At 43.2% G+C, this 13,132-nt stretch overlaps 1 protein-coding gene and 1 non-coding gene across 2 annotated transcripts in view; one reads left to right on the plus strand and one right to left on the minus strand.

Annotated features, from left to right (window-relative positions):
• Tmem178a (transmembrane protein 178A) overlaps positions 1 to 13,132 on the plus strand; it is a 62,799-nt gene that overhangs the window by 21,264 nt on the left and 28,403 nt on the right. The window lies entirely within an intron of this gene.
• Positions 3,524 to 3,597, minus strand: Trnaa-agc (transfer RNA alanine (anticodon AGC)). The gene has a single exon. It is a non-coding gene; the product is annotated as a tRNA-Ala (tRNA).

The following is a 13,132-nucleotide window of genomic DNA, read 5'->3' on the forward strand; positions in this document are numbered from 1 at the left end:
CTGAAAGTTTAAAAAAAAAGTAAGGCTGGTCTTCTGCAGAATTCTCCTCTTGTTTTTTGCATGCCCATACCTAAGAAGCAACACAGCTTGCAGTTAGACATGATGCTTGCTGGGACCACACCCTTTTCTCGGAGAAGGGAGCTCATCAAGGATTGAATGTTGGAGTCTGGAGCGTCTAGTCATCTCTGTGGCTGTAGCTTCATCTACCATGTGTTTTTGCTGTTGTTGTTGTTTTGTTTTGTAGTCCATGAGGGTGATGGAGAAGTACTTGGGAGAGCTGAGAGGCAACTAGCCATTTGGGAACTAGAACCTTCCATATTGCCCATGCTCGCATGGTAGCTAAGCTTGTTGGAGCTGTGCGTCCTCTCATTCAATACAATCAATGTGGCTGATCGTGTGTTGGAAGACATTACCGGCCGGTCAGAGGCTGCAGCCTCCCCGTGACCTAGTTACTAATCTTAGTAAACTCAGCAATGTGGAACGCCTTCTCTCCAGCAGAATTTTCTGCCTCTACCAACCCTTATCTGAAGAATGTCTCTGGGCCTGGAGGACTAGCCTTATCTAAAAGCTGTCACTAAAACCAGATGCTGGATTCATTCGTAGTTTGACCCATGGGACAGATCCCTGCTAAGAAGACTTTTTCTAGGAGCACTGATATAGGACCATCTGCCATGTAGTAGGCCTTGTGATAGGAGCATGCCGTTGAATGACGTTACAGTTTGTCCCAGGCTCCCCGATCCTATATATTCTTTATATTCTGGAATAAAACTGAGCTGATTCTCTGAACTCTGTCTCCCGGAGGTCTCTCTCCATTTGTGGTCTTTGGCCCCATACAAACCTTTCTGACACCTCTTCTGCCTCTTTCCCTTCTTGACCTTGTGGCCGACAGGCAGAAAGGGAAAGAGGACCCCACAATGATGGATAGGCAACTCCTAATGCTCACTTCCTACTCAATGGAGAAACACTACCTTTGGGCTGGAGGAACGGCTCAGTGGGTGAAGTGCTTGCCCAGAATGGATGGGTGGCATGTACCTGTAATCCAAATACAGCGTTGGAGTGGCAGAGACAGGAGGGTGCCCAGGGCTTGCTGATTTCCAGGCTCAGTTAGAACCCTGGTTTCAAAAAAGTAAAGTAGAGAGCAGTTGAGGAAAACACATTGCCTCAACCTCTGGCCTCCACATGTGCACCACCCATATGTGCGTGTGCGCACACGCACACATACACACACACACTCTCAAAAATACTCATATACATACAAAAAGAAAAGGAACTATAAACACTTTCTTAATTAAACAGAAGACTCTGGGATTGCAGTCCAGGTAGCAGCGTAGCCTGCCTTGTTTATTCTAAGGCTCAGGATTGACTTCTTCTGTATTGATTGCGACTGATAATCATGCAGTCTATTGGGCTGTTTCTAATTATTTTAGCTATCTTAATTATTGGATTGTGCATGATCTGTTTTGTTCAAATAATTTCTCAGCGAAAAGGATTGGAGCAGCTGAAGAGCACAGGCATCTACCTAATTCCTGGCTGCCTTTGCCTCCAGCCCTTCGTGTCATGTTAAATGAATCATTTTGCTCCCCTGCTTTTCCTTCTTCTCCCTACGAGCAAAAAGAGGATAGCATTTATCTTGTAGCTTGCAATTTCGAGTAATTAAATATCAGGCACTATCAAAACATAAATTGTGGATATCAGTTTGATAGGATCATCTGTGCTGACTTCGTGTACTTTGGATTTATTATTTTTTGATTTAAATTTATAAATATATGCTCAGTGTAGGAATTGCAAAAAAAAAACTGCAAAGAAGGATCAAAAATCGTCTATAATCCCTAACTTAGTTCTACAAATCTGTTAAAAGATTTGCTTTCATCCTGTCTTCATGCACATATACAAACACATATTTGAGATAACATGAAATATACTGTCTCACAACCGGCAGTAAGTCTCAAGGATTGTAGAGTTTTAACCTATTTTTTTCTATCCGCATAGTGTTTTAGTGTGTGGATGCCCTGCTGCCCAGTTAGCTCATCTTCCTGACTCCCTTATCTCCTCCTGGAATCTCTTCCACCAGTTGACAGAATCAGCTCTCTTAGATAAATCTGATATATCACTCTGAGTTTAGAGTCTTCTGTCACTCCTGCTAACCTGGGTGAGGTCTGGCCGTGGGGGAGAAATCTTCCGTCTGGCGTCCACTGACATTCTCTCCTCCCTATTAGTTCTCTTTGCTCCACCCCGCCCCTTACTCCAGGATTGTCAGTTCGGATAAACACCTCCTACCTCTGAACGTCGCCTTGGCATTTCATCTGTCTGGAAGCTCCTTCCTTCTGCCACCTGCCTGTCTCCTGAGGGCATCCAGCCCCCGCACCCCCTACACACACTGGCAACCTTTCCTGGCAGCTCTCTGGTGGCCCTGTTTGTATCTCTATCGCCTATGCTACTGCGGGCCATCCTCAATCCATTCTCCACAGACTAAAGGGAAATGGCATTGACTTACGTGCTAAAAATCACTCTCTGATCATGACTTCTAGTTCACAGTCTGGGGCCACAACGTCTCAACCTGGACATCAGACTATTCCGCACTTAATCTCACTCCATCTTCCCCAGTGCCCCTCTTGTTCTCTTCACCCCAGGCCTGCAGGCCTTCCTGTTCCAGGCCTGAGCTGCTCTCCCATTGGCAGCCCTTGAGCGAGTGTGCCCTTACTGTTTAGGATTGACTCTGTCATCCCAGGAGCCTTAGCCTGCCCCAACTGCCTTCGGCATTCCCCCTGACTCAGGTACCCTGTTCTCTGATTCCATAGCCCTGCATACTTTTCTTTTATGCTAGAGCTGACATTTTACATCTCTTTGTGCTATTGTGTCACGAAGCTTGTGCCCTTCATTGGGCCGCAGACTCTTCAAGGGAGAGCTCGTGTTTGTTTATGTTCAGTTTGTGTGTGGAACAGGACTGAAGGGCTGGAGAGGTGACATCACAGGGTTCATAACTCAAGTTAGACAAGCACTTCAACTCCCAAGGGAGGCGCCACAAGACTTGTTAGATTAGACCAAATGGATTCAGTTAAAGGCGGTCACAAACATGAAGTGCCTAGAGTCTAGGAGACCTTTGACTTATCAGCCGTTTTTATGATTAAGATTCAGAATTGCTTTGATGGGGATCCCAAGTGAGGATTTAAGCGGGCTACAGCCCATTGTCTACAGCCCTAGATACCCAAGATAGGATGGCAATGTGGAATGGAGCAACCCTGTCCTGGTTCTGCTTTGAGAAATGACAGACTTCCTAGTGAGCATCTTGGAAAGCCCGAGTTGGTTTGCCCACCTGCGGTTTTGCACCTTGGGTGGCTGACCAGTTTACTGTGGGTTTTGTTCCACTCCCTATTGTTTTGAGTTGGGAACTCTATGGCTCAGGGTGGTCTTGAACTTGCTACGTAGACAAGGATGACCTTGAACTTCTGATCCTCCTCCCGCCACCTCCCGGTGCTGGGATTACAGGTTTACGCTCTCACATCCAGTATTTTTTATACAGTTGATGCAGTGCTGAGGATTGAACCCAGGGCCTCGTGTATGCTAGACAAGCACTCTACCAACTGAGCCATATCTGCAGCCCCACTATGGGTCTTAACCAAGTGATACAGCCGGACGCTCGGAGCATCCACAGATTTCTCGTTTGCACACTTGCGTCTTGGCAATGGGGTGTGCACTCAGAGACCTATTGTCTCAAATACAGTCTGTCCACAGCAGGCTGGGGTGTGGGGATGTACAGCCACTGGCCAGAGCACCTCAGAGAACCATGTTTAACTTCAGCAGGAAGTCAGCTGATGCTCAGTCTTTGGAAAACTCGGGTACTTCTGAGCCCTGAGGGAGAAACAGAGGCAAGTACTTCCCTCCCAGCACAGGGCTCTTGAGCTGCTCTGCTAGGAGTCATGAGGCCGGTGGGATGCCCTAGAACACTGGCTAGCTAGCCCCAGGCTTTGAAAAGCAAACAGACTCAAATCAAAATCATCTGGTAACAGAATAATCCATAAAGGATGTTGCTGTGTTGCTAGAGAGATTTGAAGGGGGGAAAAAAAGTCCTTAGAATTTTCTTAAATTAGGTTTTTCTTTTAATTACCTACTTATCCTTCAGAAACTTGGAGCGTCCCCATTCCTTATCAACATATTCCTTGTCAATTATGCACAGGCTCGGGCTTATGGTGCCGAGGGTGATGCTTTAAGTACTCGGCAGCTGGAAATGTTTCCCCCTGGGCTGAGGGGAGTGAGAGGAATGTTGATGTGCTGAGCAGCCTTGCTGCTGAGGGGAGCCAACAGAGCAAGGCGCCTGGAGGCAGGGAGCCAGGCTGAGGGGGTTGAAGTCTGGGCTGGGGATGTGGGGGGGGGGCAGAGTTGTTGATAATGGGAGGATGGGGGCTGGGTGCAAATCTTTTGACTTTTATGATCCTGATGAACTGTGCTTACTGGCTGGTCCTTAACATCCCCTCCTTCAAATAGCTAACGTAAGGATGCTAAGCAAAACTGCTTATTGGCACATTTTTTTTTTCTGCCCATGCTTGATTGGCTACATCATGCCGCTTGATGGAAGATTAATGCTGGGAACATTGTGTGGGTACGCTCTGATGAAATGTAAGGGGAAAGGCAGTGGCGTGTGTGTGTGTGTGTGTGTGTGTGTGTGTGTAAAACTATGAGATGCAATGTGTAGAGTGAGGTACCCGTCTGGACTGTTTCCAAGATATCGCGTCCTGTGTCCTCTCTTTGTCCTTGATTAGGCGATGTATATGTCTTTGTTAGGACTAGATGTAATAAGGCCAGGTGGTAAACACAAAGAGATCACGGTTCACCTTCATGTTGGCCTTGGAACTGCACCAAAAGTCCATTTAGGCTCAAGCACTTGGTCGTTTGGATTGTCTAAGTTATGTGGATAGGTGAGCGATTATAGAATGGGAAGGGTGGCTATCCAGTTTGAGAGCATCCGGTCGTATGGTAGGTTTCCATCCTCATGCAAACAGAGATTCCCATATGGAATGTCTGCTTCACTTGCCCAGACTGGGAGGTGTCTCCTTACCATTGTCACATTGGGGTTTGAATACCTGCCCCTCTCCAGTTCTATCCCAATGTGAGCTTGTGTGCCTGGTGCCCTGCAGTGATCTCGCGAGTAGTCCTTCCCTCATCTTCTCCCCACATCCCTTCCCTTCATAGTCATCTCTGCATCTCTTGTTCTCACTGGTCTCACTCAACCCCAGTCAGGTGCCCAGGACCTTGAAAACCTGCTCTGCCATCAGGGAAAGGTGTCTTTGCACAGCGGTTTCATTGAATTCTTTCCCTTCCTGCTTCAGCATGAGAGAGGATAGCCTCTGCGAAGCAGCCTGTGAGCAAAATGTAGACAGTTACGATAAAAGGAAAGCCGCATGCAGTGTGGGTCTGCCTGCTCTGCGCTGTCCACTTAGAAGAATTAGCTGGGCATGAGGAGATAACAGTCCTAGTGATTCCTATCTGGTTGCGGCTGCTCAGACAGTCTTGGAGGCAGATGGAAGGACCAACTTGTTATCGTGACCGAGAGGCAACTTTCGTGAGTCACTGGGCAGGTTATTTAACTTCTCCAAGCCTCAGTATACCCCTTAAAACAGTAGTAATGGAGCCAGTCACAAAGAATTGGGGATAGAGCTCCTTGCAAGGAGCCTGCCATGTAGGAAGCTCTTGGGAAATTCTTACCGTCACTGTTTGGTTGTGCAGCCACGAGCAGCCATTCCTAGTGTTCCATGCCTGGTCCCCTTATTTGTGAGAGTGGGAGGGAGCTTGTCTGCCACATGATGTGGCAGGGCTGGTGAGAAAGCCCTCTGAGAAGAGCGTAACATGCTATGTAATGAATAAAAGCATGGTTGCTATTCTCCTGCACCCTTGCGGCCATGATTCCGATGTGCTCAGAAGTGTGCTTGTCAGGCTGTGGGTTGATGTAGTGACTTATAAGATGTGTGTGGAGTCATTTGGAAGAAGCACAGAGCATAGGGAACTAACAAAAACCGCCAAAGCCAGAGGCCCGAGTCTCTGATTGTTGCTTCCTGCTGCTGCCACTAATGGTTTCAGGGTTTGGCCTCTTCCTAACCATCAGGCTCCTGCTATTGGAAGGTATAGCATCTGGCCTCATCTTGATGACAGACTCCTGGTAAAATGTTATTATCCCTTTACTTTTTTTCCCCCTGGGTTCTGCCAGACAATCTCTCTACCAGAGAGTGGGCTGAAGAAGTAAAAAGAAATTCAGATATCAGCTTTACTTGAATATTGCTTAGAAAAAAAAATTGAAAATATTGCTTAAAATCAATTTATATGTAGTTTTTCAAAAATTGATTTCAACAATCCACAAAAGCCCAAGAGTACATTTCTGTCGATTATAAACCAACTATATAATAAACTGTCTTTTAAAAGTAGTTTAATGGACTCCTAATACATATTTATAGGGCACAGTGTGACATTTCAACATAGATGTACAATGCGGAGTGATCAGTTCGGGTAATCACGCCCTTGTGTTAGGGACATTCACCATCCTCTCCATTGGCTATTTTGAAATCATTAATTGCTGCTAACCATGGTTATCCTACTGTGTTCTGGAATGCTTGTAGGTATTCCTTTTATATCCACCACTGAGCCTGTTAACCCGTTGACTATCTTTGTTCCGCCTTATTCTCCCATATACCCTTTGATAACCGTGTGTGTGTGTGTGTGTGTGTGTGTGTGTGTGTGTGTGTGTGCGTGTTTTGGATATGTATGAACAAGTACATACATATGTGGAGACCAGAGTTAAATGCCAAGTATCTTCTCCATCTTATTCTTTGAGATAGAGTCTCTCATTGAACCTGGACCTTCTGATTGGCTAGAGCTGATTGACTAGAGTGGCTAGCTAATCAGACATGGGGAGCCTCCTGTCTTTGCCTCCCACTCTTGGGGGTGACGAATGAGCATGGCCAAGCCTGTTGTTTTTTTTTTCTTAATGTGGATTCTGGGGACTGAACCCAGGTCCTCATGCTTTCTTGACCGTACTTTACACACTGAGCTATCTCCTACCTCTGTTCGGTAGACTTTCTTTAGATCATAAAGGCTGGCTTTAAGTGGGCTCCCCGTTTCCATGTCTCTTGATATGTGCCTGCGACACACACGTCATAAATCTTGTAGTCCATCAGGTGCTGAAAGGGACAAGAGAACATTGTTCACCGTAGCAAATATTCATAAGTCATTTTTGTGATGTGAGTAGAGTGACTGCCCCCGACTTTATTTTCATAAATTAGCTATATTGAATGTTGTTTCCTCACCTCCAGAAACAGAAGTGATTAGTCAATTTGGTTTTATGCAGGCTTTATTTCATAAAGGAAGCAAACGTCAAAAAATACAGCTCAACTAGAAAGATTCTATCAAGACACATGGGAAAGAACAGCAGCACACTGCTTTGGGGTGTCTTTCTGCGGAACACCGCCAGCCTGGGCTAAAACATGTAGCCTTTTTTCTGCTCAGTCGCTCTTGTTCGCATATTGGGAAATTACTAAAGCCGTGGGTTTGTTGGTCATTCTGAGGTAGGAATTCTTGTTCTCTTCTTGCCTCCTTCTCTCCCCTCCATTTCCCGCTTCTGGTTTAGTTTCACTTCATTAACTTTTAGTCTTTGTGGTACCAACTTCCCGAGTCAGGCAGTAAAGGGCGTTTGCAAAATCAATCTTCGTTGAATTAATGAGTAAATGAACAAGTGAAGAATAAATGATGTAATGATTGACTTTTGAATGCCAATGGTAATGATTGACATGCAAACAGAAAGTAGAGTGGAAATTTCCATGGGGATATGGGAGGGATAGGTAGGAAGGATTTGTTTAATAGGTAGGATCTCGGTTTGTAAGCTGAGAAGGGTGTGGTGCCAATGGTGGCAAAGCAATATGCGTGTTCTCAGCACTAGTGAGTGGTACATGTCTTAAAGTCATCAAGGGAGAATGACTCAATAAGATGGCAGAATCAGATGTCTTCATTGTAAACCAAAAATCAGCTTCCCTTGTGGAGAAAAAAATAGACATTTCTCTGGGGAAAATAAATTAGCCTGATTTTATGGGATTTAAAAATGGCCAACAGTCTTAGGAGTTTCCCTTTAAGAGGAAAATCAGTAGAGAGAGCACAGGAAGGTCTGAAGGATGTTGAAGTCTGTCAGTGGTGAAGGCCATTCTCTGAAGCCAATCGATAAAGGCTGGAAGAGGAGACAGCTCTAGAAACACATGAACAAGTTTAAATGTAATACTTTAAAAGGAAAAAAAAATAAATATTCAGGATCTAGCCCTGGTTAGATGGAGATTGATGAATTACCTGACAAAGAATTCAAATAAGGATGGCAACCAAGCTCAATTAAACAAAGAAAACAACACTGAACCAAACAACAAGTCTAACGAAGTCACAGGCCATGATTCTAAAGAACATTATAGTGGCAGAACTGTAAAAGTTGGCTAGACAGCTGCTCCCACAGTCATTAGGTCATGTGGAAGAGTGGCAGGCATTTGTACACATGTCATTTTGAAGCTACAGCCAGGAGAACGTAAAGAGAAAGGAAAGAGAAGAAAGCAGAGGACACCATTGTGACATGTGGGGTTCCATCAAACAGAATGAGATTTGCACCATGAAAATCCAATTTAAAAAAAAAAACAGAAAGGAAGAGAAATCTTATTAAAGAAATAATGACAGGGGCTAGATTGTAGACTCAAAGTAGGCCAAGAGCACTGGCTTCTCTTTCCAAGGACTCAGGTTCAATTCTCAGCACCAATATGGTAGCTCAGAACCATTTGTAACTCTAGTTGTAGGGGAATCTGATGACCTCTACTGGCCACAGTGCAGGCACCAAGCACATAAGTGGTGCACAGGAATACAGACATACAAACAAGACAGCCATGCACATAAAATAATAAATAATAAATTTAAAAATAATTAATGACAGGAAACTCCCTAAACCTGGGACTAGAGAGATTGCTTAGTGGTTAAGAGAACACACTACTCTTATAGAGACTGAAGTTTGGTGCCCAGCATCCAAGTCGGATAGCTTACAGCTATCAGTAACTCCAGATCCATGGTGATCTGTCGCCTCTAACTTTTGAGGGCACCTTCACTCACATTCAATTGCACATTCTGTACTTCTATCAGATAAAATAATCTGCAATGAAAAGAATCATAAGAAATGAGGTCACTGTCTGATGATAGAAGAGTCAGTTCTTCAAGAGAACCTAACAATTAAAAATACACACATGCGCAAGCACGCACGCGCACACACACATATACACACACACACCTGATATTGGAGTGTCTGACTTTATAAAGCAAATATCAATAGCACTAAAGAAAGAAATAGGTAGCCAGCTATTCAGTAATAGTAGGGTCCTTGCATACACCACTTTCAACAGTGAGCAGATCATCCAGACAGAAAATCAATGAAGAGGCAGCAGATGTGAACAACACTGCGGGCCAAATGGGCCTAACAGACAGATATGGAACTTCTAATCCAATGGTAGCAGAATAGACGTTCTTCCTGAGCACCCGGGAGACATGCTTCCAGGCCAGTAACATGATCAGCTATGCAACGAATCTTAAGAAAATTCAGTAAAGTGATATGATATTATCTTTTGTAACTACAGTATTAAAAAATTAGAAATCAATAATAGGGCAAAAGAGGAAAATTTGCCCCCCGAAGGTAGAAAATCAATGTATAAAAATCAGTCACATTCTTTGCACTATAACTACACCATCTGTAAAAGAGAAAATGAAAAGACCCCACTTAAAATTGCATGAAAAATGAGAAAACATTAAATTTAACCAAAGAGGTAAAGTATCCGTACACTAAAAATTGTAAAACATCAACCAAATTGAAAAGCATAAATGAAATGGACGTTTGTCCCACATTCATGGATTTGAAGATTGATTTTGACAAATTCTCCAAAAGTGACCTTTAGGCTTGATGCAGTTCCTGTCAAGGTTCCAGTACTTTCTACAGAAGTAGAAAGAAGTTCTGACATTAGCTTGGAACAACAAGAGACTCTGAAGAACAAAGATGGTGGGGGGAGCATCACACTTCTTGATTTTAAATTATATTATAAAGCTATAGTAATCAGACTATGTGGCTGGTCCTAGCATAAAAACAGGCTCATAGATCACTGGGGCAGAATAAAGAGCCCACATACAAATCTACAATCATATGTACAACTGACCTTGCACAAGGCTGCCAAGAATGGGAATGGGGGAAAGATGCTTTTTAAGAAAAAAAAATAATGTAGAAAAAACTGGATACCTATAGGTGAAAGAATAAAATAGAATGCCTTCGTTGTATGAAAAAAATCAACTCAAAACAGGTTAAAGAGTTAAGACCTCAAAACTGTGGAACTTGAGAGTTGGCTCAGTGTTGAAGAGCAGTGCTTCTCTTACAGAGGATCTGGGTTTGATTGCCAGCTCACACATGCTAACAACATTTACAGCTTCAGTTCAGTGGGATCTGTCACCTTCTTCTTGTGCATGGTACACAAGAATACATGGAGGCAAACAGTCATACAATTAAACAAACAAGATCTCAAACTGCAAACTGCCCGAAGAAAACAAAACTTCTTGATGTTTGGTCTATGCAGTGATTTTTTTTTTCAGATATGAAACCAAAAACACAGGCAATGTGAGCAAAAATAAAAGTAAAAAAATAAAAAGCAAACACCTCCTATCAACAAAGAAAAACAGTCAGCGTAGAGCTGTTGAAAGATTTTTAATTACACTTGCGTAAAGATATGTCATGCTGGTTTAATAGAAAGCTAAGCAAATGGACAATACTTATGCAGGAGGTGTAGGCAGAACGTCCAGACAGAGGGGGCTCTGAAAAGAAGAAAGGGGGAGTCGCCAGCCAGATGTGGAGAAAGCAGGACGGGCAGGACAGAGTGAAGGTAATCAAGCCACATAAAGAATGCAGATTAAAAGATATGGGTTCATTTACGTTATAAGAACTAGTTAGGAACAAGCCTAAGCTAAGGCCGAGCTTTTATAATAATTAATAAGTCTCTGTGTCATTATCTGGGAGCTGGCTGGCAGGACAGAGAAAAAGACTTGGCAAGGGAGAAAATGTTTTCAAATGCCTGGAGATGTTAATATCCCAAGTGTATATGGAATCAGAAAATTCAGTAGCAAATGAAGTTGTATAAAAGGCAAGCATATGTATAAAAACGTGATTAACATGACTAACCAACCATTGGGAAAGTGGAGTCAAAACCAAGAGATAGCAGCATGTCCTGCCTGTTAAGATGGCATTTGAAAATAAGAGACATACGTTGGGAAGGGTGCATAGAAAAGGGAACATTGGGAAAGTAAGTTGGGGTACAGCCATGAAGGAAAACAAAAGAGATCACTCAAAACTTTAATTTACCTAGAAGAACTTGAGATTTCCCAGCGATGTTTACTCATATTTTTTGCAGTTGTTCAGGATAGCTGCGATATAGAGACAGTGTGGATGTCCACCAATAGATAAGTGGATATGGGATGTATTTATGTAGCCCTAAAGAAGAAGGAACTCTTGCCATTTTCAAAAACTTAATGGACCCGTGAGATGCGCTATGTGAAAGAAGTCAGACAGGACAGATGTGGTGGTGCACGATCCCACTTCCGTGTTGAACCCAGAATTATCATATCCAGATAGGCGTGGTGGTACACGCCTTTAATCCCAGGCAGAGGGAGGTGGATCTCTGTGAGTTTGAGGTCAGCCTGATCTACGGAATGGGTGCCAGGACAGGCTCCAAAGCTACACAGAGAAACCCTGTCTCAAAAACCCAAAAACAAAGCAAAAACAAAAACAAAATAACTAAAACCAACCAAACAAAAAAACTCAGAATAATCAAATTCCTAGAGCAGAAAGTAGATCTGTGTCTCTTGGAGTTGGTAGCAGGGAAAATGAGGCACATGTGAGGGGCATATGTTGTGGCGTGACATGTTCAGACATAAAATGAATCTTAACAAAAGTAAGATTTAGCTTTGAACACCAGCCACACAGGCGACTCGGGCAGAAAGAGTGGGGCTAAGCAGACTAAACATCCGTCAACAAAGGCAAACAGTCGGCATAAAGCAGCCCATACAACGGGAGAAAAAGTGGGAATGAAATTTTGTTGTCTTCTGTAACCGCAATGACACGAAACTACAAATCAATATCAGGAAGAAAATAGGAAAACTTGTCAAAAAATGTTTTAGGATAGAAAAATCCACGTGTAAAAATCAATTCTGTTTCCCTATACTAACAACAAACCATCTAGACCAGGAAGCAATCCCACTTACAGACGCATCAAAAAGAATGAGACACTTACCATGCGCAATGAATAGGTTTCTGTGGGGATTTATACAGCCAAATACACTGGGAAACCGTACTATAGTGTATACTTGTGAGAGAGTAGATCCTGAAAGTTATCAGTTCTCTCTCTCTCTCTCTCTCTCTCTCTCTCTCTCTCTCTCTCTCTCTCTCTCTCTCTCTCCAGGTAACTGTGAATTTATGGATATGCTAAATGATTTGGTTGTGGTTATTTCACAATTGTATATGGATGTCAAAACATCAAGTTATGTATCTTAAATATATTCAACAAAACAATGAAGACAGTGAATTCTATGCTACAGTATTTTACATAATAAGCATAGCTGGGAAAATCCAGCAATTGCTACTTGACCACTTATTTTCTCTTAAACACTACAGTGGGAATGAAACACACACACACACACATATATATATATATATATATATATATATATATATATATATATATATATATATATGTATATATTTGTGTTTTTTTGAGACAGGGTTTCTCTGTGGTTTTGGAGCCTGTCCTGGAACTAGCTCTTGTAGACCAGGCTGGTCTCGAACTCACAGAGATCCACCTGCCTCTGCCTCCCGAGTGCTGGGATTAAAGGCGTGCGCCACCACCGCCCGGCTGGGAATGAAACTTTTAAAAAAATGCTGCAGTCCCTGCTCACACCCTGATGTTTCTTCTAAAGAGAGTCGGCGGACAGGGACCTTTACAAAACGTGGCCTATTGGCTCATTGGGTCCTAATGATGGTTCATGGGGATGTTGGTGACCTCCTGTTGCACAAATAAGGAAATACATGCTTGAATGTTTGAATCTC

The sequence above is a fragment of the Microtus pennsylvanicus genome, chromosome 21 (genome assembly GCF_037038515.1).
Source record: "Microtus pennsylvanicus isolate mMicPen1 chromosome 21, mMicPen1.hap1, whole genome shotgun sequence".
Taxonomy (NCBI): domain Eukaryota; kingdom Metazoa; phylum Chordata; class Mammalia; order Rodentia; family Cricetidae; genus Microtus; species Microtus pennsylvanicus.